The following is a 24,598-nucleotide window of genomic DNA, read 5'->3' as shown; positions in this document are numbered from 1 at the left end:
ACGGAGCGGGGAGGGATGGGTGCAGCCGTGCCTGGAAATCCGCAGGGAGGTGCGGGTTGGTGCTCCCACCTACCGACTTCATCAGTTCTGACCCGCAGAGCAGCACTTCCACAGCTGGCTGTGAAAAACCTGAAAGCAGCAGCTCGAGCCTGCTGGGCTGCAGGCGGGAGGGGAAAGCCCGTGGGAGTCACCGGGTGGGTGCCTGCCCCGGGGCCAGGCCACACCGTCGGGGCCACGAGGTGTCACAGGGAGAGAAAGGTGGCCGTGGGCAGCAGCTGCAGCAGCGCCTGTGGCACATCCCGTGGTGCATCCCATGGCTCATCCCATGGTGCATCCTGTGGTGCATCCCATGGCACATCCCCATGGCACATCCCGTGGTGGATCCCGTGGTGCATCCCATGGCACATCCCCATGGCACATCCCGTGGTGCATCCCATGGCACATCCCCATGGTGCATCCCGTGGCTCATCCCATGGTGGATCCTGTGGTGCATCCCGTGGCACATCCCGTGGCTCATCCCCGTGGCACATCCCCATGGCACATCCCCCTGGTGCATGCTGTGGCTCATCCCGTGGCTCATCCCCGTGGCACATCCCCCTGGTGCATGCTGTGGCTCATCCCGTGGCGCATCCTGTGGTGCATCCTGTGGCACATCCCCATGGCACATCCCGTGGTGCATCCCGTGGCTCATCCCATGGTGGATCCTGTGGTGCATCCTGTGGCACATCCCTGTGGTGCATCCCGTGGCACATCCTGTGGCACACCCCCCTGGTGCATCCTGTGGCACATCCCGTGGCTCATCCCCGTGGCATATCCCCGTGGCATATCCCCGTGGCACATCCCCGTGGTGCATCCTGTGGCTCATCCCGTGGCTCATCCCGTGGCGCATCACCCCAGCCCGGCACAAGCAGACGTCCTCCCGCGGCGTGGGGCAGGGCTGCCGTGGCTCTGCAGGAGCACTTGGTGAGGAATTAAATTCTGGGAACGCTGAGAATGAATGAGCGCCTGTGACCTTAGCAGTACCGGCGACATCATTTTCCTGCCCTGGGATGGCAGGTTGTCCTGCTGGGGCTGCCCGGGCACCGGGCGCCGGAGGAGCCTCGCCTTCCCGAAACTAGCCGTTCTCATGATACAAATGTTATTTTAGCTTTCAGTTGCTGGCATAATTAATGGAATACAAATGATACATCAAACAAGATCTATTACACACATCAGAGAAACTATTACTTATTGCAGGCGTGTCCTCTACATTTTTTTTAAACTTCACAGTCCAGTTTATGTGCCGCAATATTGTGCAGTTTTGCCTGTTCAGGTGTCCCCTTCATGATTTATTTATTTTTCCTGATTTTTATGCATTTATTCAGTCTATTCTGAACAGTGGTGATTATTTATCACTGGACCACATGGCAGTGAACCCTGCTTGGCTGGTATTCAGCTGTCTGGAGGTACCTCATTTATCTTGTGTTTGCCTTGAACATAAGTCATAAGCCACCATGGCTCCTCAGAAATACACCGTATTTTTCTGCAAGATAAATACATAATTCTGCAAAACAAACACACAAATAAAGTGTAAATATATAGGTCAATATTTTTTTCCTGCGCTTTTTATTGAATAAGATTCAAGCATTTGGGAAGACTTTTCTCTTTTCCGGAAACTGTTTTGAGTGCCGAGCCCCTTCCACCCGCAGTTTCAGGTCTCTCTTCCCCCACGCCTACCAGTTCGTTTCCAGCTGTGTCTGCTGGAAAAGCGGTATTAAAGCAAGAACAGAGAGAATGGAAAATGAAACAAAAATATTGAAGATTTGAGCTGTCAGAAGAAGTGGAAAGTCATTGAGGAGCCACTCTCCCCCACTTTTCACAAGGTTTCCCCCCCTGCCTGGCCAGAGCTTTCACGAGCTGGTTCTGCCGCGTCCGCGCCCAGATAAACCCCCTGGTGCTGGGTCGCCACTTCCATCGCCTCTTCCTTCCCACGAGATCTCATCCCTGGCTCCGGGTAGGAACGACATTTTCTCTCTCGCTAATCTTAACGATGGTACTTTTGTCGCTCTTCCATTTTCACCGTTTCTACCCGCTGTGGGGTGGGAGTTAGGACTGACCCGAAGGCTGGACTGGAGCCGGGTTTAGCACATAACCGCCCCGGCTGCCATCGAGACGAGGTGTCTCCTCGCCCTGCGTGGAACGTACCGCGTGCCTGGCCCCAAACTGTCGTGCGGGAACGGCCGGCTGTCGGCTCTCGTTGTCAGAGCGCTTTCCTAGAGCTGTCGTCAAGCCAGTACAGGTAGACAAATCTTCCCCCAGAAATTACTGGCAGCCCGTCCTCTGTTAGTGCCACACGGACGGTAATAGCTCCGTGTCCTGTCAGAGTGAAGGCACAGGCCGGACTGAGACATTCTCTGTGATTACCAAAAGGGACAGGCTCTCCCCTGGAACGGGAACAGGATTATTCCAGGTAGCTCATTGCATTAGGAACGCAGCTGTTAGTTCCACTGATTAATATTAATGAACCACCAGGACTAAGTGATTTGCACCCAAGAGTCGTGCGGGATTCAGGTACGATATTGCCAAATTGCAGCCTGCAGCCTACTGCTTACGCCAGACTCCTCCTTTCCGGGGCTCCGGGGGCGACACCAGGCACCGACGGCCAGTCGGGCGTTACACTCAGCCTTTCTCCTGGGCACGCCTTCCGCATGAGTAAAGCCAGCACAGTACCGGGAGCGCGGCTGAAATCTAATCGGTACTAGTGCAGACCCAATTGCTGCAGAAAAAGCAGTAGTTAAAAGTGTTACGTGCACGCTTAGTGCCGTGCACGCTTAGTGCCACAGCTCGTCCGGGAAAGGGGAGCTGCAGGCGGGTGACGGCGTGTTCAGGCAGAGCACCGAGGCTCGGTGCTGAGGCCTGGCACACTCAGTGCAGAGCTCATGGCCATGACTTGCCGTGGCAGAGCCGTGTCGCAGGGCTACACACGTACTCACGACTGCAGCTATCGCCTCCGTGTCCGGGCAGTCTGTCTGGCATGGGCAAACAAACCAGTTTGCTTTGCTTGTGCAACTCACCGTCCATCCAGCTTCTGGGGTCGATCCTCTTGCTACCCTCATTTTGGTGCTCACGAATTTAACGATAGCTCCTGTTTTCCCGACCTTAGTACTGAGCGGTGGCAACAAGCATTTTTTAGGGAATCAGTTAACATCTGGTGTTCATTAATGATGAAGGGAGAGAGCAAAAAGGAGAGAAGAGAGGAGAAGTACAAATTCATGACTGGATTTTTTTATTTGTTAGTACTGGGTTTTGGGAAAGTGCAATGGGGAAAAAGCCTTAATTTAAGCTTTATTCAATGTCAGTCTTTTCACCATCAAAGAACTGTAACAATACTGGTGGGTTATTTAAATAAATCACAAAATGCCCACAAAATCTGCTCTGCAGAGCTAATAGGAAATCAGGTTGTTCCGAGCCGCTGCTGAAGACAGCGTTTGGAGTACCATTTGCTTCGGGGCTGCTGCCGCACTTGTTTCCACAGGATTCTCTCAGCCAGGTTTTGCAGAACTTGCCTGGGAAAACCACAGAATGACTGTGGGTGTCCCCAGCACCTCGGTCTTACGGGGCCGTGCGGTGCCAGGCTGGCGCTGCTCTCGGTGGGTGCCCGTGGGCCTGTCTGCGAGCGGGTGCTGGAGGGACGAGGAAAGCAGCACACCCTTCTCTCTGGGGCTAGCGGGAAGGGAGGAAGGGAGAAAACCACAGAGCCTGGTTGCCAGGAGAGTCTTCCCAAAGAGGCATCCCTCCGGCGGTACGGGCTCCTCCCTGGCCTGCTGGGTGTCGCTCTGGGTACTATTGCCTCATCACACCTTTCAATCACAGTGACAGCTCTGAACTGCAATTTCCCTGCTAACGAAAGGATGCTGGCCATTGAGCTTGACTTTACTATGTCAGCCCTTTTCAGAGCTAGACAAAGTTAGCAACTGGCTGGCCAGGGTAGAGACTGGTTTTTGTAATGAAACGTGATGCTTCCAGGAGAGTTGTTACACAAGTCTTAAATTCATTATTAGCGGTGTAGAACTGCTAATTGTAGCATTGTAATGTAGAATTTGGTAATTGCTTGCTACATAAACACATAACAATGTAAAGAATGCAGCTAATTACTGGCTTCTGACAGAAAGCAGGCTTGAAATAAGTCTGGGGCTGGTAAAGTGAGTGGCTCAGCATCCTCACAGGGCGTTTGCAGATGAAGTTACAAGCCCAGGCTAAATGGATCCACCAGCCAGTTGCCACTGAAAGGGGAAATCTTTCTCACCCACCTCTTCCTCGTCCCGCTTCCACTTCTGGGTGTGCTGTATTTCTTCTGCAGCACCGGGTGAAGGAGATGCCAGGAGACATTTGTTGGTACCATTTCCTGGCCTTAGTGGGAGTTTAACTTCAAAATTAATCCAAGGAGAGCCTATGTGTTTTACTAATCTGACGGAAGCAGTGTTGAAGATTATGGAGCAGCTGTATGTGAATTAGCCGTTGTACTGGTTTGGGCTGGGGTAGAGCTGGTTTTCGTGACAGCAGCTCGCGTGGTGCTCGGGGTCTGTGCTGAAACCAGTGCTGCTAACACAGGGGTGGGTTGGTCACTGCCGAGCAGTGCTTGCACAGCACCAAGGGCTGTTCTGCTCCTCACCCTGCCCCACCAGCGAGCGGGCTGGGGGTGCACGAGGAGCTGGGAGGGGGCACAGCCGGGACAGCTGACCCCCCTGACCCAAGGGATATCCCAGCCCACAGGACGTCGTGCTCAGCAATAAAAGCTGGGGAAGGAGGAGGACGGGGGGACGTTGGGAGTGAGGGCGTTTGTCTTCCCAAGTGACCTTCCCGCGTGATGGAGCCCTGCTGTCCTGGGATGGCTGACCCTGCCTGCCCTTGGGAAGCGGTGGGTGAATTCCTGCGTTTGCTTTGCTTGCGTGCGCGGCTTTTGCTTTACCTGTTGAACCGTCCTTATCTCCACCCAGGAGTTTTCTCACTCCCACCCTCGCGATTCCCTCCCCATCCCTCAGCCCCATCCCAGCGAGCGGTGGCGTGGGCTGAGCTGCCTCCGGGTGGAACCAGGACAGCCAGACACGCCACGGCTGCCCTCGCACGCGTGCCCTGGGCTGGCAGCGGGACGTGCACCGCGCCACGGCACAAGCTTATTAATTAGGGCTATTTACAGCGCCCTGATCTTGTCGCTGCCCTGAGAGTCCTGCGCCTGGCTCGCAGCAGCGGGGACACAGCCTGCGGGCACAGCCTGCGGCCCCGCTGCCCGGGGGCCCTGCGGCGGGTGCTGGGGTCCCTCTGGCCCCAAAAGCAGCCCCTGGCGCAGACGGCTCCTCCGTGCGAGCGGCAGCAGCCCGTCCCCGCCGGCGGGGGTTAGCAGGAGGGGGCTCGGGGCCCCGGCCGGCGTCTGGGAGCTGTCGCTGCCTTGCCACCAGCATCTGGTCTCCAGAGCCGCCTGCCTCCCCGCGCGAAGGAAGCGGCAAAGCGGTATTTGGCCGGCAGGGTAGTTTTACACATTTTTCATTAAACCTATGTTAAATATGGAAATACTGCAGAAATAAGACTTGGTATTTCATGTGTGAGCTCTTTTGCACATTTTGGTGTTTCTCATGTTTGGAGATAAAAACAGGTTTGACAAAACTCTCTTCTGGCTTTCTACTGGAAATGTACTTAGGTTTATTGAATTGCCATGATAAATTTGCTTTAAAAACTAATCTAAAATCAGATAGAGTTAATAAAATTTCCAGAAATGCTTTTCCAGTCAGATGAGCAAAGTAAAAGATTATTTCTTCTTTTCTTCTGTTTTTTCTTTTTTTTTTTTTTTTGAGAAAGAAAATTAATTCATTGTTGTTGTTTCAGAGTCGGAGCTCTCCTTGAAATGCAGCTCTCTCGGATGTGACCAGCAAGACAATCCTGCCCTGGACAGAGCCAGTGGTTCAACAAGCTTGTCTCAGAAATGAAGAGATTTTCAGTGATCATATATGGAGCAGATTTTTGGTTGTACTGATCGAGGACATCTTATCCACGAGTATCTGCAGGTTTCCAGAAGGTAAAAAGCTTTTCTGGCAGCAGTTCCTTTTGCTATGTAGTTTGAAATCGGAGAGGGGAGTGATGAGAGAGAAAGCTAAATGGAGACAATAGTATCTATTTCTTTATTGTATATGAGCTCTTTCCATTGGAATGAAAAAAGATAAAAATCCCACTTGAATATCACAAAATGCCTTTCTGAAATCTAGCTGTGCACTGCTTTATTTAGGTTCCTCCACAAAAGGGAGAATTTGGGTGAAGTTGCCCCAAATGGGTGAACAGTTTTAAAGAGAACATAAGGAGTGAGAAAACTTGCAAAGAGTGGGGGAAAAAAAAAAAAAGATTATCCACCAAAAGGAACTACATCTTGGAGGCAGTGAAAGCCTTGGAGAAAGCAAGGATTTCCAGAAGAGGAGCAAAAAGAGGTCTTTGCAAAGCACGTAGAATACCACGCGAAAGGTGGATCAGCAACACCGAGGAGAGGGAGGCAGCTGCTCTGTGTTACGGCTGGGGCGAAGACCAAAGGAAATCTGCGCAAGGCACGCAAAGCAAGCAGCTGATCGACTTCATGGTTACGCTTTTGGTAAGGCCGTGGCGTTCAGCACCGAGGCAGACAGGTGACGGGGAAGGAAACGAGTTTATGGAGACAGAGGCTATGGAAATGGATGAGGATGAGGAGCAGCTCAGACCACTAAGTCTCCTACACGCAGAAACCAGGTCTTCATCCCAGGGTGCTCTTGTGACAGACCAGAAGTGAGGACTTTAATAATTGGGAATGGTATCATTGGGTGGGGAACAAAGCTGCACTTGTTCCTGTATTTTAAGAAAAGGAGGGCTGAAGTGAGACAGGGAAACAGGACTCTTTAGGTTGGTCCTCAGCAGCGTGCAAACGTGCAGGAGAAACTGAGAAGTAGGAGCTGAAGACAAAGGGATGTGGGTAATTTAGGATTCGAACACGCTGGGTTTCAGAGAGGCAAATGGCAGCAGAGCTCCCCAGCCAGTACCGTTTTCGTAACAAGTGACTCCTCGGGCAGGATTATCACGGGCCCAGTAACGTACAGACCTAGTGCGCGTGGGCTCGGGAGGGAAAATGTTGATACAAGCTCGGCAGGATGGAGCCACATCTGACGTTGCGGGGCAGGCGAGGAGCTGGCTGCGCTGGGGGGCGGCCGGCCTGGGGAAAGGCTAGTGGGGGGCTCCTCGGGGGACCGCGGGGCACCACGAGAGGAGCTGTCGCAAAGAACTGAAGCACGGGAGCAATGCTTGGAGAGGACGGTGGCAGGGAGTAACTCTCAACAGGGAGAAATGTCCCAACACGGAAAAATGGTCTCTGCTTCTGCTCGGGAACAGTGGCACGAGCAGCTGTGACCCTTCCTGTAGACACAGCTCCCAGTCTTGGGGCTCCTCTGCTCCCTGCCAGCCTCGTCTGACCGACTGGCAGTTAAACTGGGTGACTCTCGCTTCGCCCCCGTGCCCGCCCAGCACCGAGCCGTGGGCACGCGGGTGCTTGGTGGCACCTCCAGGTCCTGCTGCAGCACCGACGGGAACCCGTAACACTGATGTGCAGAAAGGCATCGGCAATTTTACTGCTGCGTACTCCGACGGGGGAGCACCAGAGGAGTCTCTTGGTGGGGATATACGGAAAAGCGCTACAACAGGCAAAAGAGCCCCTGCCCTCAGGTGCTCCTGCGCGGTACCTGGAAACCTGAGCACAGCGAGCGCCTTTGGGGCTTTATTTAGAAGAGAAATCTCGGGGAAATCCGAGGATGCATCTCCTCAAAGCAGAAGAAACCAGAATGCCCCTGAGGATGCGCCCACAGCTCCACTGCCGCCCCCCGCCAGCGGTCTGAAAGGTGGGCAGACCTCCGCCCGCTCCCAGCACCCCCACAGCCGATCCGCCCGGGGCTGTGTGAGGGTAGCAAGGTGATAAGCTGAGCAGAGGTTTTTGTGCTGAGTGTTGGTGTCTCAGCCGCCAGCAGCCCCCGAGCTCCCTCCCACCCAGAAATCAGGTGAGCAGATTTTCAGGTCAGCGCCAAGCGGCAGCTCCTGCGCAGGCTAATCGGGAGAACTGCTGAGAGCAGGCGGGAGCCGCGGCTGACGGGAAGATGCTTTTCATTAAGATGTCTGCCATTGGCAATGCAGAATTCACACTGAGCTGCAGAAACTCATACAGATCTTTGCGAGTGGAGAGGCCGAGATGGGGAGACTCTGCTATGGCAGGACAGTCTCTCGGTAATGGGAAAGGCATTTCTGAGAGGAAATGTCTCTAACACAGAGGGGAGCGTTTCCAGAACTGCCTTTTACTCGGTGCGTAGGGACAACTGCTGTTCCACGCAGCTATCTGAAGTGCTTGGTCATTGCTGTGTAAAGGACATTTGCTGGAGATACGGTTCCCATTTGCTGTATAATGCCGTGTTCCCATCCACGCTGAATGCATATTCACATTGCTCACCGACTTCGTAGGGGCACTGCATCTTTGCAATCTTGCCTTCTGAGTCTGTGAAATAACAGTGGTGGAGGTTTCAGTTTTTTCAGAAGACAGAGCATCTGATTAACTGCTTGATATTCACACACCTCCTCCTGGAGAGCAGAGCTGGGTGAGACGGCCGGCTTTGCTGGGCAGGCAGGAAAACAGGCGTGTGAGCGGAGGAGGGCGATGCTCAGGAGCGGGGAGCGTGGCGGCAGCTCCACACCTCACCGGGAGCCGGGCTCAGGCCAGTGCGGGCAGCCGGCTGCGGGGACCAGACCCCGAGCAGGGGGTGGGGGCTGACCCCCACCCAGGGGAGCAGGGGGTGCCTGGCTCCGTGGCCGGGTGCTGGCGGGAGGGGGTGCCCGTGGGGTGCCCGGCTCTTGGGCTCTGTGCCGGCGCATCGGGCGCCCCAGGAGCCCCCCCTTCCCCAGCAGCAGCCAGGGCAGGGGCCGTGGGCCAGGCCGGCGTGGGGAGGCAGCTGGCTGTGGGGCTGGGTGCTCGCCGTGCCCCGTGGGGCCGTTCATCGCGGCGAGGCAAAGCCTGGAACCCCCTGGCTTCTCCCTGCGCTTGGGCAGCTCTTCCCAAGAAGCCTCTTCCAAGAGGCCGCCGGGACTGAGCCCTTGTCACCCCCCGGGAGGGCCGGGGTGACGGCGGGGCAGCGGGTGCTGTGCCGTTCGGAGGGGCCAACGTGCCCCAGAGCGGGGTCTCGCCGTGCAATGAGACCCATCTCCCAGCGGGGGGGACGGTGCGACCCCAGCGCAGTCGGGCAGTACTGACACAAGGGGAAAGCCATCTCATAAAGAATTTCCTCTGATCCGCAGAGTTCCTCGACCTTTTGAGATGATCAACCCCTTTTTCGCAGCCACATTTTCCCGAGCCTGTGTGGCAGTGTCAGCAACGCCTCCACGCTCCAGCTGCCCGTGGGTGAGTTTCCAGAGCTGCAGATGCGTGACAGCAGGGCAGCACGGCGCGGAGTGGGAGCACAGGGGTTCTGGCTGGAGACGGCAGCGCGGGTCTTCGTGCGTCCTGACCCCTTCCCGTTATCCCGTGGCCCTTCACAGCGCACTAACAAACATTACCCGGTGCCGGAGAAACGTTTCTCTTTAGGGGCTAGATATTAAAAAAAGAGAAATAAAACCCCATGTCTGGAAGCTACAGTAGGAAACTTAAAAGCAGAAGTAAGATGCACATTTTTAACAATAAGAATGGTAAGTCATCGGAGCAACTTACCCAAGGGGCCATTTGAGTTTTACCTATGGAAGTTGTTTTTCTCTCAGCCTGGGTTCGTCCCCACAGGACCTTCAAACAGCAGGGAACCCAGGAGCGCGTGGCTCCCGGCCTGCACTGCGTGGCAGGTCAGACTGGGGGTTACACACCCGCCTCTTTTCCTTAAGAAATACAAATCCGTGTCTGCCGCCTTCGAAGGGCACCTGGGATGCAGCACTGGGACGTGCTCCCGCGCGGTGCTGCGGTGCTGGGGGCTCGCAGGACCGAGCCTCCGCTCCTGGGAAGGCCAACGCCAGCAGAAGCTGCGGAGAAGCTTGAGTTGGCAGCAGGAGGAGTAAAAGGGTAATTAACAGTGACGGTTCTTGACCCAGGCGTCCCTGATCTCCCTGACTCTTGTAAAGGGAGTTATTAGTCAAATACAGTGCCTGTGTGTGAAACAATTATCACTAATTACCACCAAGTCATGGTATTCTGAGATGTTTAAACACAGCATGGAAGTCTTGTGTGTGATTAGAGAGACCGTCAGGGCTAGGAGCTTTCTAAGGCAACCGTCTGTTTTCCATGCAGCGTATTCCTGAGAACACGCGATGATTCAGTGCCAATCAGGCGACTTTTGGTACCTTTTAATCTGTACATAACATTAAAAATAAAGCAGGCTGGCATACCGAGACCAAGAACGGGCACGGCTATGCCCTCAAAAAAAAAGAACCGATGGGAACACCTGGCACCTTGCGACTGCTCCCATCGCTCCGCCTCGGCTTTTGGCTAACGCAGCTCACGCCAAGCACGGCCTGGTGTGAGCGGGGAGCAGCGCCATTGGGTCAGAGCGAGAGCACCAGGAAGGCAGACGGGAGACCAGAAGGAGCTGAAGGGCCATGACGTGCAGCGCTGTCCCCTGCAGCTGGCTGCCCCCTGCGGCCAGCACCTTTGCATATCAATTTTTGGGCGCTTTCGTCAGAATCTGCTAATTCTTGGAAATGGTACGGAGCGAACCTCCAAGCTGGAAGGTACAAAGCATCAGCTTACCCAAAAAGCTTTTGAAATGGGCCCAACAGCAGCAGGACGGCTGAGGTTTCACGATGCAGGGGACGCCCACACCGTGACGGAGGAGGAAGGATGAGCACTCTCACCCTCGGCTGGGGAACTATTTTGCTCATCGGTGCGCGAGTTACGAGGTAGGGGTTATAAGTTATGGAACCTCATGACTTGAGCGGTGAATCAGTGAATTCATATGAAAGACTAGCCCGGGCAAAGGGGATTGAGCCCTTGTTTGTTGTGTTTGTTTGCTGTATTTCTTAATGAGCTCATAAAATAGAGTTTAATTTACAGAGTACCTTGTCCGGTAAATTTGAGAGATCCAAACGGACCGCAACGCACCTCTGTTAGGTCTCTGTGCCAGCCGCCAGCTGTGGCAACGCCTGTCTCTGCCGTGCGGTGCGGACGCTGGGAAGGCCAAAGCAGGGATGTGCTGCGCAGGCAGCGGTGGCTGCGCCGGGGCACGGACTCCTGCTGCTGCCGGCTGCCTTCTGCCCCACGCCGCGGAGCCGTGCAGGACAGCGAGGAGGGATGGCTCCGACCTGCCCGGAGAGGTGCTGCCACAACGCAGTGTCTGCGAAAAGGAAAGGAGGGCGGCCGGGGAGCAGGGAAGTGATTTTTAGCACCTCGAAATCTCCAGAAAGGGCTAAATCCAAGTCTGCCTCAGCACCTTGAACCCCGTTTGCAGAACACGAAGCAGACCCAGCTAGCGAATGTAAACTATTGCGACCCACCCGCACCAAACCAGCGGCCCCGAGAGCTGTGGGGAGACCCAGGTGGAGAGCAGCGTGAGTGCCGCTGCGTGCGCGGCCCCTCGGCATCGCTGCCTGGGTGGGCAGCAGCGACACGGCCGCACGCTGCCTGATGGAGCCGTGCTCCGTCCGCCCAAAGGCAGCGAGCAGGGAAGGAGGGGCGGGGATGGGGGACGTGGGGGGCAGTGACTGATCCCGAACGCTCAGCGCGGCCCCAGCACGCGGAGCCCGAGACCCTGCCGTCCCCAAACCACGTCTCGGAGCCCCGACGGGCCAGCTGGGGCTCCCCGACTCGGTGGCACTGTGGTGGCAGGAGAAACCGCGCGGGAAGGACGCAGGTGCTCCCCACAGACTGTCCCACGCACCGTGCGCAGAAAGATGGGTCTGAAACGCCGCTACAGCGTGCTCGCTGCCCTGACCAGACAGGAGAGTAAATCCTAGGCTGGAAACACTGTGTCGTGGTTAAACCGAGTAATTCAATAGCGCCTGGAAATTGCTTAGTCTCTTCCTTATTAGATTTATCGTGCAGCTCTTCCTTCCTCCTCTGTAGGGTTCTTTATTCGGAATTTGCTCAAATACTTTCCTTCAGAAGATTTAATATCTCAAAGTGCAAATATCCAAACCCTGTATCATTTTGTAATTTCATACTCCATAGTTCTTTCATATGCATATCACTCATTTGCTATCCCTTTGAAGAATGCAGCTTGAGTAATGGAAGTGAAAGAAAACCCATTCAGTGTTGATTTTAATTGAACAAGCTCAGAAGCTGCAGGGATCCATGCCAGACTCCAGCTCACTCTCTTTTGAAGAGTTATTACTAGGCTTCTTTTGCCTGTGTGTCTCTGTATTTCTTTTCCAATTAGCAACTTCCCAAAAATATTAGTTACCTTATTATTTTTTCAGTTCTGCTTGTTTGGGATGCTTATGCGTAATAATCATTAAATCTGCTTTCTCCCCCTGTTCCAATGGAATATCGCATTCCTTGTCTGGGGAGCAGAACATCAGACAAAATTAGACCTTGCCTGCATTCAGGACTAAAATTTTGCAGTGACAATTGACTCATTTTTGGCGTAGCTTTTTCACTTCAGTGTGGTTATGGCAGTGGTGAGCTTCTGGAGGCTTTAAACTGTGACTGTAAAGACTGTAAATTAAAGACTGTAAAGACTGTAAATGAAAGATTTTTTTTTCTTCTTTTTTTCTTGTATGCATGAATGAGGTCTCTGGTAGTTCTTGGTTCTCCCATCCCAGTCAGCTGAACATGAGCTCTCAGCTTGCTGCTTGGATATAAGAGAGGAGATGGGACACACAGAAGAAGGAAGACGGTGCAAACGGCTCGTATTATTGGATACTCTTTCCCAGGCAAGATTTGGCTTAAGGAAAACATTTAAATCAGCAACTGGTAGAAGAGCAAACAATTTTTCAGTCTATTATGGAAACGAGCTCTCCACATGGCTCTTACAGAGCAGCAAGTATGCTAAGGGAATTCGAGCAGGCTGGTGATGTTGATTTTGCTATTTTCTACTGAGAAGTCACCTCAACGAAGAAGGAATAAATTGCATAAGAAAGAAATGTGAATAAGAAAGAATTTTTAAAGACCAAAACCCAACACAAAGAGAGTGCAAGCGTCACGGGAGCGTTGCTAAAGTATCAAGGGCGCGGGCAGATACTACCAGAAGAAGGGAGGAGGAGACAGGCACTGCAGCGCATCCTTGGCTCAGCTGCTCCGTTCGTTAAAGGGGCAAGGCGGGGGTGCTGAGCCCTGGTGAAGCAGGACGAGGCGCCTGTGCTCTCTGCCAGGTGAAGCCCATCCCATCTGCACGGCCCCAACACCTCTGTCTGCTTAAACGCAGCACAGGTCAGCTCAACCGATGGTACGTGGGCCTGAGCGATCGGAGTCCTCATTCGGCGATGGGAAATCGCTGCCCTCGGATCCAGGGGGATTAATGTCCCTCTGGGGAAGAAATTTAGAGCTGTTTTTCCCCAGACCAGCTCATCAGACAGCAGCATTGCACCGCAGCACCGAGCCCTTTCCTGGGGCCACTGGTCTGCTTTGGCTCCCACCTCCCGCGGCAAGGGAAGGGCTTTGTGCGCTGAAGGCAAGGCCTGGCCCCTCACAAACACCCGCACCTCTCTGTCCGTTCACAGCTGGAAAAAGAGGGCTGCTGGCGGTGGCGGTGTCCTGTTCATTTAGTGGACCTGTGGCCCTTCCTACTGCTTCGCTCCCGCCTGCCCTGGCCTGGACGTGACAATGAAACGCAGCAGAAGGAAACTGTCTTTTGCAGGGTACGGGAATTTTGGGGTTAGGCTGTTTTTTTTAAATTTTGACTAGGCTTATTCTCTGTTTTTGATTTACAGCCCTGCAATAAATCTCTTTCCTCCCATTTCACGTGCAGAGTCTCCATCTGCCGCATTTCCTCCCACTCCTGTATCCGTGCACACCGAATTAAACAAGCCACTCTTGGGACGAGCTTGGGTCCCGGCCACGGAGCAGAATGTTGGCCGTGGGGGTGAGCAAAGCAATCGCGTGGAGCGTGACGCTCTCAGGACAGATGCAGCGCTCCGGCCGGACGCTGCCGCCGTGCCCTGAGCCCTGGCCCAGAGGGTGGGCAGAGCGCTGCCTGCGAGCTCTGGGGCTGGGGGAGGCTCTGAGCGGGCACAGCAAACTTCTCTCAGTTGTGCCTCAGGGTCCTTCCCGGAAAAAAACGTGCTTATGCAATGCAATAGTGATGCATGTGCTAGATCACTACTGGACATCCAGCATCAACTGGCGTTAGTCCTCCAGCTTACATCTACAGATTAAAAAGTCCTGAAAGATTTAAACCACTTTTTTTAAAGCCAAAATTGGTAGAAATCTTCATATAATCATGCAAGAGATTTCAAAAAAAATCCAAAGTATATCAGTGCTTTATTTTATTTCTCAAAAAGCAAATCCGTTAAAAGGTCGAGCAGACAGACAGTGCAATTACTGTAATCATGAATTTAAATCTAGGTCAAACTGTTGTTTGGGTTTTTTTAATAGATTAAAAAAAAAACGTGCAAAAGGATACATTTCCGCTATTAAGTATCTCTTCACTTGGTTTGGTTTCAGTGGGTGAACAGAGTCCACCTGAGGACGAACCCGTCGCCAGTCCCTCCTCCTCCCCGCGGTGTTTGGGGTACGGGGACCAACTCCCGGGCAGAGCGGGGCTGCCGGCGGGCACCCCAAGAGCAGCGAATCAATCTGTGCCGGCGCTTTGCCGCTCGCTGACGTACCCTGGGGAGAAACGCAACGCCAGTTCACCTTAATTAATATGAGAATTAATGAAGAGGAAGGGGCCTCTCCAAAACCTGTTTGCCTGGGCCAGGTTTACACACCGCTCGCCCCGTGCCTCCCTGGCTGGCGAGGGTGACAGGCGGGGGTGACAGCCGGGTGCTCCGCGGAAAGGCCGGGGGCTGCTGCAGCCTCGCCTGGCAGCCGGGGAGGCTTCCAGCTTCTGCCTGCTGCAGCCTGGTTAAAAGGAGAGGTAACGCCTGGGGACGAGTAGGAACGGTCCCTGCCATTTTTTGTACAATGCAACAGCTCCCCCATCTTACAGACTAAAGAACTTAAAATGGAAAAAAAAAAAATCCCCGGGAAATGAGTAGCAGGGTAACGCAACACGCTTCACTGCTTCTTCTGGAGGGAGAGGCTGGCGCTACGCTCATGCCCGCAGCGTTCCCCCTTTCCCAGGTGCTCTGGAGGAGAGGAATCCACTCCACGCAGCACGGCACTTGACATTTCAGTGATTAAGGCTTTGAATTTTCTTCTTGTAAGGATGAGTAAACACTGCAGTTTCCAAATAATTTTTGATGAGGTACAACAGCCTATCTTAAAGAGTAACATTTACCGCCTCCTGCCTTAGAGTTTTAGCACGGCTGCTACAACTCGCAGCCACCCGTCTATTGCTCTCACTGCTACGCTGCACTGCTGTCGGTCTCCTTTAGGGTGTACACGCAGCACGCTGTATTAACGCTGGGAGGTGCCTACTCAGAAAGGGCTGCTTGGGCCAATGTAAAGCACTTTGCTGGGTGCAGAGTGATGTATGCCTACACACCTCCGCACGCGCATCGCCACCTCAGAGAAGAGGCATTTCTCCTTTCTTTTGTCATTTTCCCCAATGGCAGTGCTCAGTTTTGCTTGCCCAGCACTTCGGCAGTGACTCCTGAGGATGCTACCTGCTTCGGCCGCAGCTCGAAGGACGGCTCTGGTTTATGATGTGGGGCTGGGGAGGAGGTCTGAAGCGATGAGGGACAAGCAGCCCGCTGTGACCACTGTGGAGGGCTCACACGTGGGTTTGGAAGGCGTGGGGAGCCAGCTCGGTGGGCACAGCACCCCATCACCAGCCAGCTGCAGTGAGGTGGCACTGTGCCCATGCCTGAGGTCCCTCCTTCGTGAGGTGATTAAGGGTGAGAAAGAGTGCATAAAAGCAGCTCTATGTATTATTTGTACAAAGCATTTCCCTCAAGAAGCTTTCCTTATTTCAGCCAAAAAAGAAATTACGAAATAATTTTAACATGATAGCTATGAGCGGGGAAAGATTTTAGGTTAAGGAGTTACTGGCTCTACCAGGAAAAAGGCATTAATACTATGGAGGCCAGAGCAAGACAAAACTCACAGTAAGCACGTACTAGGAAGCGTACCGGGTGCAGTATGTGGTGGTTGAGCCCCGGTGGGAGCGAGGCGTTCCCAAGGCAGGGTGAGTCCTGACTGGAGCTACGTGAAAGCTCAGCTGAGTGCTCCTGAGCATCCTCAGCTCTGGGGGCCACGCAGGCCAACACCATCTATGGGGACACACCACCAGGCACGTGGGGGTCCGCTGCCAGGCAGGCGGCAGCTCCCCTGGACACAGACCTGCCCCTTCCTAGGCCACTGAGGTCTTTCCCAAAACAGCCCACCCCCAGGCATCAAAGGGAGTGTAAAGGCAGAGACACCCCCCGCGGCGTCACCCTGGATAGCTGGGAGCACCCTGGGGAGAGGCCACAGCGGAGGGGCGAACAAGAGGGAGGGGAATGGTTTCAGGGTAAGAAACAGCACAACAGTCACACATCGACACTCAGGTCTGGGTCCAGGATTTGTTTGATTTGCTCTGACATGGAACAAAATGCACTGATGAAAGCTGCTGGGGTTTCGCTCCACTTCTAACTAGCCATGGAGCTGTGCTTGGTGGTGGGTAAGCGCCCAGTTACGCCAGCACAAAGAGCCTCCAGGACAGGGGCAGAGCCCAGCAGCATCACCCACCAAGCAGCTGAGCTGAAGGCAGGTCACCACACAACCACTGGTCCTCCAGATCCAGAGTCCATGCTTGCCGCTGTGCTCGCAGGAGGGGACACGCGATCTCCTGCAGCTGGAGTGGCTTGCTTTCTGCAAGCAGATCACAGCCAAGAGCATCCCAATGCCTTCGGGGCTGCCCTGCTTTCACACAAAGACCCCAGCATCTGCCCTGTTGCTGCCGTGGGATGGCACCCACAAGGCAGCCCGGCGACAAGGCGAGGGAGTGGAGGTGGCTGGAAGAGACACGTGAGTACATGAAGTCAGAGCCATCGCTGTAGGCATATCCAGTGACCTGACAGACTGCCTGTCCCTCTCCCCAGCACATCCACAGCTCCCCACGCTCCCAGACACTCCAGGGAGGAGCAGCTTTTCCACTGGGTACGCTAACAAGGCAGCGAGGCCATTTCAGTCCCACATCCAACACGGATTTCAGGTTGGCAAAGAAGCCGTAGCAGCCCTTGCTCAGACCGCTGAGGCCAGAGAGTGCAGGATGTTATCATAGCTGTCTGCAAGGACGCAGAGTTTCTGGGCTGTGCTGTAACGGTTCCAGTTCAGAGAGGTCCTGAATGGTGTTTGTGCCATGTGAGGACCATGAGCGGTCCTCATGGTTTTTGTGCTGGACGGTAGGAAACTAATGTACCCTCCAGTATACGCAAGGCTCTCAGTGCAAGCTTCCACTGAGTTCCCACTGGGCTTTTTCATTTCCCTTTCGCCAGCAAAGCTGTACCCAGACACCTGCTTCCATTCCCGATGCCAGCCGCACAGCTGGTATCACCGTCACGCCAGCTATCCTGCTCCTGGGGCAGCAGAGAACTGACAGAGCAGCAAATGCTCCAACACGACGCCCAAGAAAACTGTCTAATCTGGTAAGACATCAGCCAAGATAACAGACGTTTTACCACGGAGCATCTTCTTGTCTCTCTGCTCTCTCCAGAGGAGAGCACACTGTGAAAGCTGAACCAGGGCCGAGCATGAGACTGTCTCCAGCTCCAAAGGACAACCGTGCTAGACCCGAGTAACCACAGAGCCAACCCTAGCAAAACCAGCTTACTGACATGAGCTTTCCCTCAAGGGAGTAGAAGATTCAGTCATTCCCTCCTGCCAGCATTTTAGCCTCTCTGCCCCTGAAACAACTTGAACCAGCTCCATGAAACAGCAGCTGGGGCGTGGAGATAAAAACTAACTTACGAGACCCAGCCTGGCTGCCAGGCCCTGGGCAGCTTCAGAGGCTGTTTGAAGGGCAGCGGATGGCTGCTGCTCCGGGAGGTGTGCTCCTCCCTACACCAGGGTCACGCGCTGCTGTGGAGACCATGAAAACAAACTCCCTTTCCACCTCAGAGTTTGCAAGGAGAGCAGTTTTCTCAGGTCGCACGGACGGACCTGAGCCTGGGAGCACCGCTGCGTTCTCTTTTCTCACCCGCACTGACACCAGACGTTGCATCCCAGGGCACGAACATCTTTTGCACAGTGTCAGCAGAGAGGCATGAGGACTGTCACTGCAGCTTTCCTTTTCTGGGACAGGGCTTCCCCCACGTGCATCTCCAGCAAAATGCCAGCGTGTCCCAGCAGCGCTGTTTCTGTTGCCTCTGAGTGGACAGAGCAGCCGAGGAGCTCTCCCCTGCACCCTGCGGCAGCTCGTCCGGCCGCAGACGGCATCCTGAGCACTTAGGCTGGAGAAGCCAAGCAGACCTGGGCAGCCCCAGCAGAGCAGGCAGCTGCCTGCCATCCCAACAGGAGGGTGTCTGAGGAGACAGGGATAGCCCGGCGGGTGCAGGGCGCGTGCCCGTGCCTCCCTCCCGGAGCAGGGTCACTGGCAGCTGACGAGGTTCTTTAGCTCCTCTTCAAGGCTCTACAGGCAGCGCTCCTCTTGCTGCTCTGCTTCGGGTCCTGCAACACCACCGACATTTTCTCACAAAAGAGCATTAGAGAAAGGTGTCAGTATTTCGTAGCGTGAAATGCACTCTCCTCCCTGTTAGAGATCCCCGGAAACAGATAACGGTCACTAAATCCCTAAAAGCTCCCAAATTTATTGACCCCGAAGATAACCCAGCCTTTCCTTTTCCTGCCAGGCTCATCCCCTCCTACAAGTCAGGTGTTACGGCCCGTGTCCTCAGACCAGGCGCTTCGAGGACGGGGCCGCCGGGCAGGGCGCGGGCAGGGCGCGGGCAGGGCACAGGCAGGGCGCGGGCAGGGCACAGGCAGGCTGCCGGCTGGCTGCCTCCCGGAGGGTGCGCAGAAGCCAAGGCACCATGCAGGTCAGAGCCGAGCCTCCGCCGCCGCCTCTTACCCTCGCGTGTCTGCTCCCGGCGCCGCGGGCTGGTTCTGCGAGTGCATTTGCCGGATAAACGATCAGGTCAAAACCCGAACGCACCACGCAGGACCACGGCGGTCCCCGCGCCCCCCCCCCCCCCCCCAGCAGCGGCGGCCCCCGCCCGCCCCGGCGCTGCTGCCCCGCGGGGCTCCCGGTGCAGGGCTGGGTGGGGGGCGCCCCGAGGGCCGCGCTCGGTCCCCGCCACCGCAGCCCGGCCCCAGAGCGGCGGGGCCGGCGCAGGCGTGTCCGCGTCCGCGCCGGTGCCCGTGGTGTCGGTGCCCGCTCCCCGCTCCCCGCCCGGCGGAGCGGAGCCCCGTGTCCGGCGCGGCGGGGGGCGGCCCGGCGGCACGTCTGCGCGGCGACCGGGCGGCTGCGGCTCAGCCGTGCGTGCGGCGGGGCGGGGAGGCGCCCGGCTCCTCCAGCCCGCCCCGGCGCGGCGCGGCGCGGGGGAGGCGGCGGCTGCCTCCATGCTGCAGCGAGCGGCGCGGCTGCCCGGGGCCGGGGCCGGGCGGCAGCCGGCGGCGCGGAGGATGGGCGCAGCAGCAGCAGCAGCCGCCGCGGAGGGGCGAGCCGCGGGCGCCGAGCACCCCGCCCTGCCCCGCCGCAGCGCCCGGCGCCGCGGCTGCTCCGCCTGAGCGCGCCCGGTGCGGAGCCGCATGGCCCTGCCGCCGGCCGCCCCTGCGCGCTGCGCGGCCGCTCCGCTGTAGCTGCCCCCCCTCTCCCCTCCCCGCCCCCCCAACCCCCCCCCCGGGAAGCGCCGGCCCGGCGGCGGGGCTGACCGCGGCCGCGCTCCTCGCCCCGTCCGTCTGTCCGCCCGCCCGTCCCTCCGTCCGTCCAGCGGCAGCGCCCCGGCGCGCAGGATTACGCAGCGGGGCGCGGAGCGGGAGCGCTTTGCGAGGATTAACCTGGCGCAGGTACACGGCAAGGTCACCGGCCGGCGGGCGCGGAGCGGGCTGCCCGCGGCGGGGCGATGCGAGCGGGCTCGGCGGGCTGCGCCGCTGCGTGCCCCGCGCCGTCCCCCCGCCTCCCGCCCGCCGCCGCCGCCGCCTGTGCGTGTGTGCATGTGCGCTGCCTGCCGCTGCCCGCCGCCGGAGCCGCGCCGCCGCGCCGCATGGGGCCGTCCGCGCGGGCTGCCCTGCCCGCCCCGGCCGCGGGCAGCCGCCGCCGCGAAGCCGCTCTAGGATGCGGCTGGTGAGCGCCGGCACAGGGCGGAGAGGCGGCCAGCCTGCCTGCCGCCAGACCCCGGAGCGCGCCGGAGCCCGGCCGCGGCCGCACCTGCAGGGGAAGCGCTCCGGACGCCGTCCTTCCCCGGGAGGCGCCAGGTAATCGCGGAGGGCTGCCGTGCCCGGCTCCATCTGCATTGCAGCCCGCGGTACTTATTCACGGGGGACGGGGGCGCGGAGGGCCGGGGGGCCGGGGCGGGGGTGGGGGGGAAGGGGGGGGGGCGCCGCGGCCGCGGCAGGGTCCCGAGCCGGCCCGGGGAGGGCGAGCCCCCGCAGGGCGGCGGGCGGCGCCGGGCCGGCGGCGGCGGCGGCGGCAGCAGGACGCCCCTCCCGGGAGGGCGGCGGCGGGGGGGCGCGGGGCGCGGAGCGGCGCGGAGGCTGCGCGGCGGGGCGGGTGCTCCGCGGACGGGCCGGGCCGGGCCGGGCCGGGCCGCGCTGCCGCCGCTGCCCGCGGGACGGCGCCGGCGCCCGCCCGCGGCTGGGGGTGCTGCAGGGCCGCGTGTGCCGCGCCGGCCGCCGCCCCCTCCGCGCCGCGGCACGCTGCTGCCGCCGCCCGGGGAGCGCCGGCACCGCCGGGCCGGGCCGGGCCGGGCCCTCGGCGGGAACGCGGCCGGGCCGTCTGCAGCCGCGGGCGCGCAGTCTCCGCCCGCGCGGTGCCGCGGGAGCGCGGCGGGGCGAGACGCTGCCCGTGTCCGGGCGGAGGCGCGGCGGGGCCGCCGCCGTGCGCGGAGCCACCCCGGGGCGCTCCCGCGAGGGCCGGGGCCGCGGCCGGCTCGGCCGCTCCGGCGGTGGGGGGTGCGGAGCTCCCCCGGGGAGCGAGGGAAAGCCGCGGCTCCTGTCCGCAGCCCCTGCCCGCCTGACGGTCGCCCCGTCCCGCAGCCCTCGCCCAGGCACACCCCTCTCTCGCTGCTCCTCTGGCCGAGGGCTCCCGCTTGTCCCCAGCGTCCCAGGATGCGTATGCGCGGCTCTCCCTTCCCCTGCCCTCCGTCCTCGGTGTAGCGAACACTTCTCATCTGCAGGAAAGCAAATGTAGGGCAAGATAAACCTTTCTTTCCTGCTGGAAGGTTCCTGTTAGGGGAGATGGCAGAGCGGTTGCAGAGGAGCCAGCGGAAACCTCGCAGCCATGTTGATGTCAGGAGCGCACAAACGTCCTGGTTCCTGGGAGCAGCCGTGGAGGGGGAGCGTGCAGAGGCGCAGGCCCGGTTCGGGGCCGTCACACCTAGGGGGGCACGGGCACGCTGGGCTAGAAGCACTTATGAAAGCCCCTTCCAGTGCTGCTGCTTGCCAGCACAGGCTGGGAGGCAGAGGGTCCGCAGCCCGCCGAGGTCTGCCATGAGAGTTAGCGTGAGCGCTGCCCTCTCCTCTTGCCATCTGTGGCACTGGACAGCAGTGTTTCCTCTCCTGCACCTTTGTCTCCTCCCTCTCGCCCGGTCCTTCGCGTCTCTGGGCAGGGACTGTTTCTCACTGTGTGGAGTGTCTGGAGCAGAAGGATGTGTTAGTCTCAGCTGTGGGTATGAACATGACCCCCGCAGTGCCCCAGGCTGGGGGTGGCAAAGCTGGGTGCCTCCAGCTAAGCGCAGCCCTCCATAGCCTCCGGCTGACTGCACGGAGCTGGACAGGCCGGGAGTCCCCGCGCCTCGGTCATCGTGCCGTGTAGATCGTGATCTTTCCTACCCACGCTTACGTCTCACATCTTCCCAAAGAACGTGGTGTCGGTTCATTCCTTCTGAGCATCCTCGGGTGAGCGCTGGCGTGCCTGCCTGTTCAAGCCAGCGCGGCCAGACAGCAAGCCCGTGAGATGAGGTGGATCCAGCCCCGGTCTGTAGAGCCATTTTGGTCACTGCCACGTGTCTACGAGTGGCTGCCTGGCCGTGGAGGCTCCCTGGCTGGCTCTGGCAACACCGATTTTGGCTGCGGATGTGTCCAGGGGTGCAGTGCGGGGATGCCCAAACTGACGATGCGTGCCGGGACCGGTTCTGCCATGGTGTGGTGGGGCTGTGCGCGCCTTGTGCTGCCTCGGGGACTCTGGCTGGGCTCCCCGAATGCCGTGGGCCGTGTACGGCTTCACCTTGGTGTCACCCCCGCGCTCCGTGGTGCTGCCGCGGTCTGTGCTGGCAGGTGGAGGTGTGCCGGTGGGCTCCGGAGCAAGGCCAGGCGACTTCTCTGCTGAACTGGGGGGCGGGTTCAATTCTGCACAAAGAGCCGTGCCAGAGCCCGAGTGTTCTCAGTGCCCAAACACCTTTCTGATCTAGGTTTCTAAATATATACTGTACTCAAGGGATTATGCGTTTGTTTAAATGCATAATAAATGCATTTAAATGCGTAAGACTGTATCAAAATGCACACCAGAGCTTGCCAGTTAGGCCTCGAGTCACAAGCCTCGCTAGGAAGCTTCTCCTCACCTTTCTGCTTTCAGAAAGAGCAATTACTGGTTTTATCATGGCAGTGCAGTCAGTGAAGCGAACCCCGGATATCTCACGCGCCTAGTACAAGTTCGAAGCTGAACTAGTTTACCTGTTTACCAGAACACGTGCAGCTGCAGGAGTGGACTCCAAATTGTCCTGTTCCCACGAGAGCTGGTGGGCTGAGCGCCTCTGTCTTGTTTGTGACCCCGAGAAGGGCTGGATCTGTGACACAGCACTGCTCGGATGGCGTCCTAGGGGCTTGGGTTGAACGTTTCGTGCACCTCTTGTCGTCTGGAGAGGCTCCCGTTTGCCACCACAGGTGTGAACGGCGACAGGCTGCCGTCATAAGCCAGGGGAAGAAGCGTGAGGGGTGGCTGTCCAACCCAGGGGCCGGTGCTGCCTGGGTGCATGGGACAGAACTGGTGGAACCCGGGAAGAAACGTGGCAGAGCGGCATGGCAAGGAGGAACCAGATCTTCCCAAACACGCCTCCTGTGTGCTGCTGCCGCTGCGGGTGGCCGAGCGTGGTTTCTGCCCCGGAGCTGAGGAGACGCAAAGGCAGGTGTGCCAGGAGGGACAGGCTTGGCCGGCAAGGGTGCCTGCAAGCTGAAAGCGCCTTGGAAAGACGGAGCACCCTGAGGTGCTGGAGGGCTCGTCCGTCCGCTGGGGCACACGGAGATATTTCAGACGCTAGAGAGCTAATGGCTTTCCATAGCTGATCAATATTGCCTATGCCTTCAGATGTGGTAACAGGTTCAGTTTTATAGAGCAATCTTTTAAATATTCTCTGAGCAAGCAACCGGTCCAGAAAATCATTCTAATAGCTTTGCTATTAACGGGCCTGCAGAACTTGAGCCAAATAGGAAAGGCTTGTCTAAGTGCTATTGAAGCATTTTGGGCCAGGCATATTCCATGCATTAGGGAAGATTTGTACTCCTTTGACCAGACATCACTGAGTGTTGTCTATTTATACACATCTAAATATATCCTCTGCAGTCTTCAGACTTTTCTAGCTAGTAGTAAAATCACTTTTCACTATTGTGCTATTAAAATGTGCTTGACACTATTTGATGAGTTTTGTGCTGAGAGAGAGGTGTGTGTGTGTGTGTGTGTTTCTTGAGGCAGTTAGCTAAAATGCTTTGGAAATAAACACTTGTTGTCCATGTAGATGGATAACAGAAAGAAATGTGGTTAAACAGAAGCAATACTGGAGACATGCTCAAGCCTGGAAAGCCAAATCCAAACCAGTTTAAGGTTTTGTTGCTTAAGAGTGAGCCATTCTTTCTAGAAATATATATGAAATAGTCATGTACTTTGCAATGAAACAGAAACATTTGCTTCTAATTAGCCAGATATACCTTCTGGTACCCCAAAGTTCGAGACATCGTTTTGAAAACAAAACGACAAATCTTGAAGAAGAAGAAACTTCTCATTTGCTCGTGGTTAGCAGGTCAGGGAGCCGGCGGGTGCCTTTGGCGTCAGTGCTTCTGAGGGGGCACTCGGCGGTGGGACCCACCCTGCGATGGAAACAGCGAGGAGTTCAGAGAGAAGGGAGCGGGATTCTCCTTCATGGATCAACTCAACACTCCGTTCCCATAGAGCTGCGGGTCTTGGTGCACGCTGCCGTGGCTGGAGCCATCTGGTCCAACCCCCCTGCAGTGAGCAGGGACATCTTCAAACAGACCAGGTTGCTCAGAGCCCCATCTACCTGACCTTGAATGCTTCCAGGGATGGGGCATCTCCCACCTTGGTGGGCAACCTGTTCCCTCTTCACTCGCGGAGGAGCTGCTCTGAGCAGGATCTCCTTGCACGTGGAGGTGGAGAGGGATGGTGGTGGCTGACCAGGTCGTGTTTTGGAG

The 24,598-nt window shown here is 57.2% G+C and overlaps 1 protein-coding gene across 3 annotated transcripts in view; it reads left to right on the top strand.

The window, feature by feature from the left end:
• The first annotated feature begins 19,872 nt into the window (after positions 1–19,872).
• LRFN5 (leucine rich repeat and fibronectin type III domain containing 5) overlaps positions 19,873–24,598 on the top strand; it is a 60,533-nt gene continuing 55,807 nt past the window's right edge. For 2 of the 3 annotated variants that reach the window (XM_054827203.1, XM_054827201.1), the window contains exon 1: positions 19,873–20,434. The gene's annotated coding sequence lies outside the window, so the exon portion shown is untranslated. The remainder of the gene's footprint in view (positions 20,435–24,598) is intronic. The other variant, XM_054827202.1, reaches the window with a different exon arrangement.

The sequence above is a fragment of the Grus americana genome, chromosome 5 (genome assembly GCF_028858705.1).
Source record: "Grus americana isolate bGruAme1 chromosome 5, bGruAme1.mat, whole genome shotgun sequence".
NCBI lineage: Eukaryota > Metazoa > Chordata > Aves > Gruiformes > Gruidae > Grus > Grus americana.
This window is presented reverse-complemented; position numbering and strand designations above follow the sequence as displayed.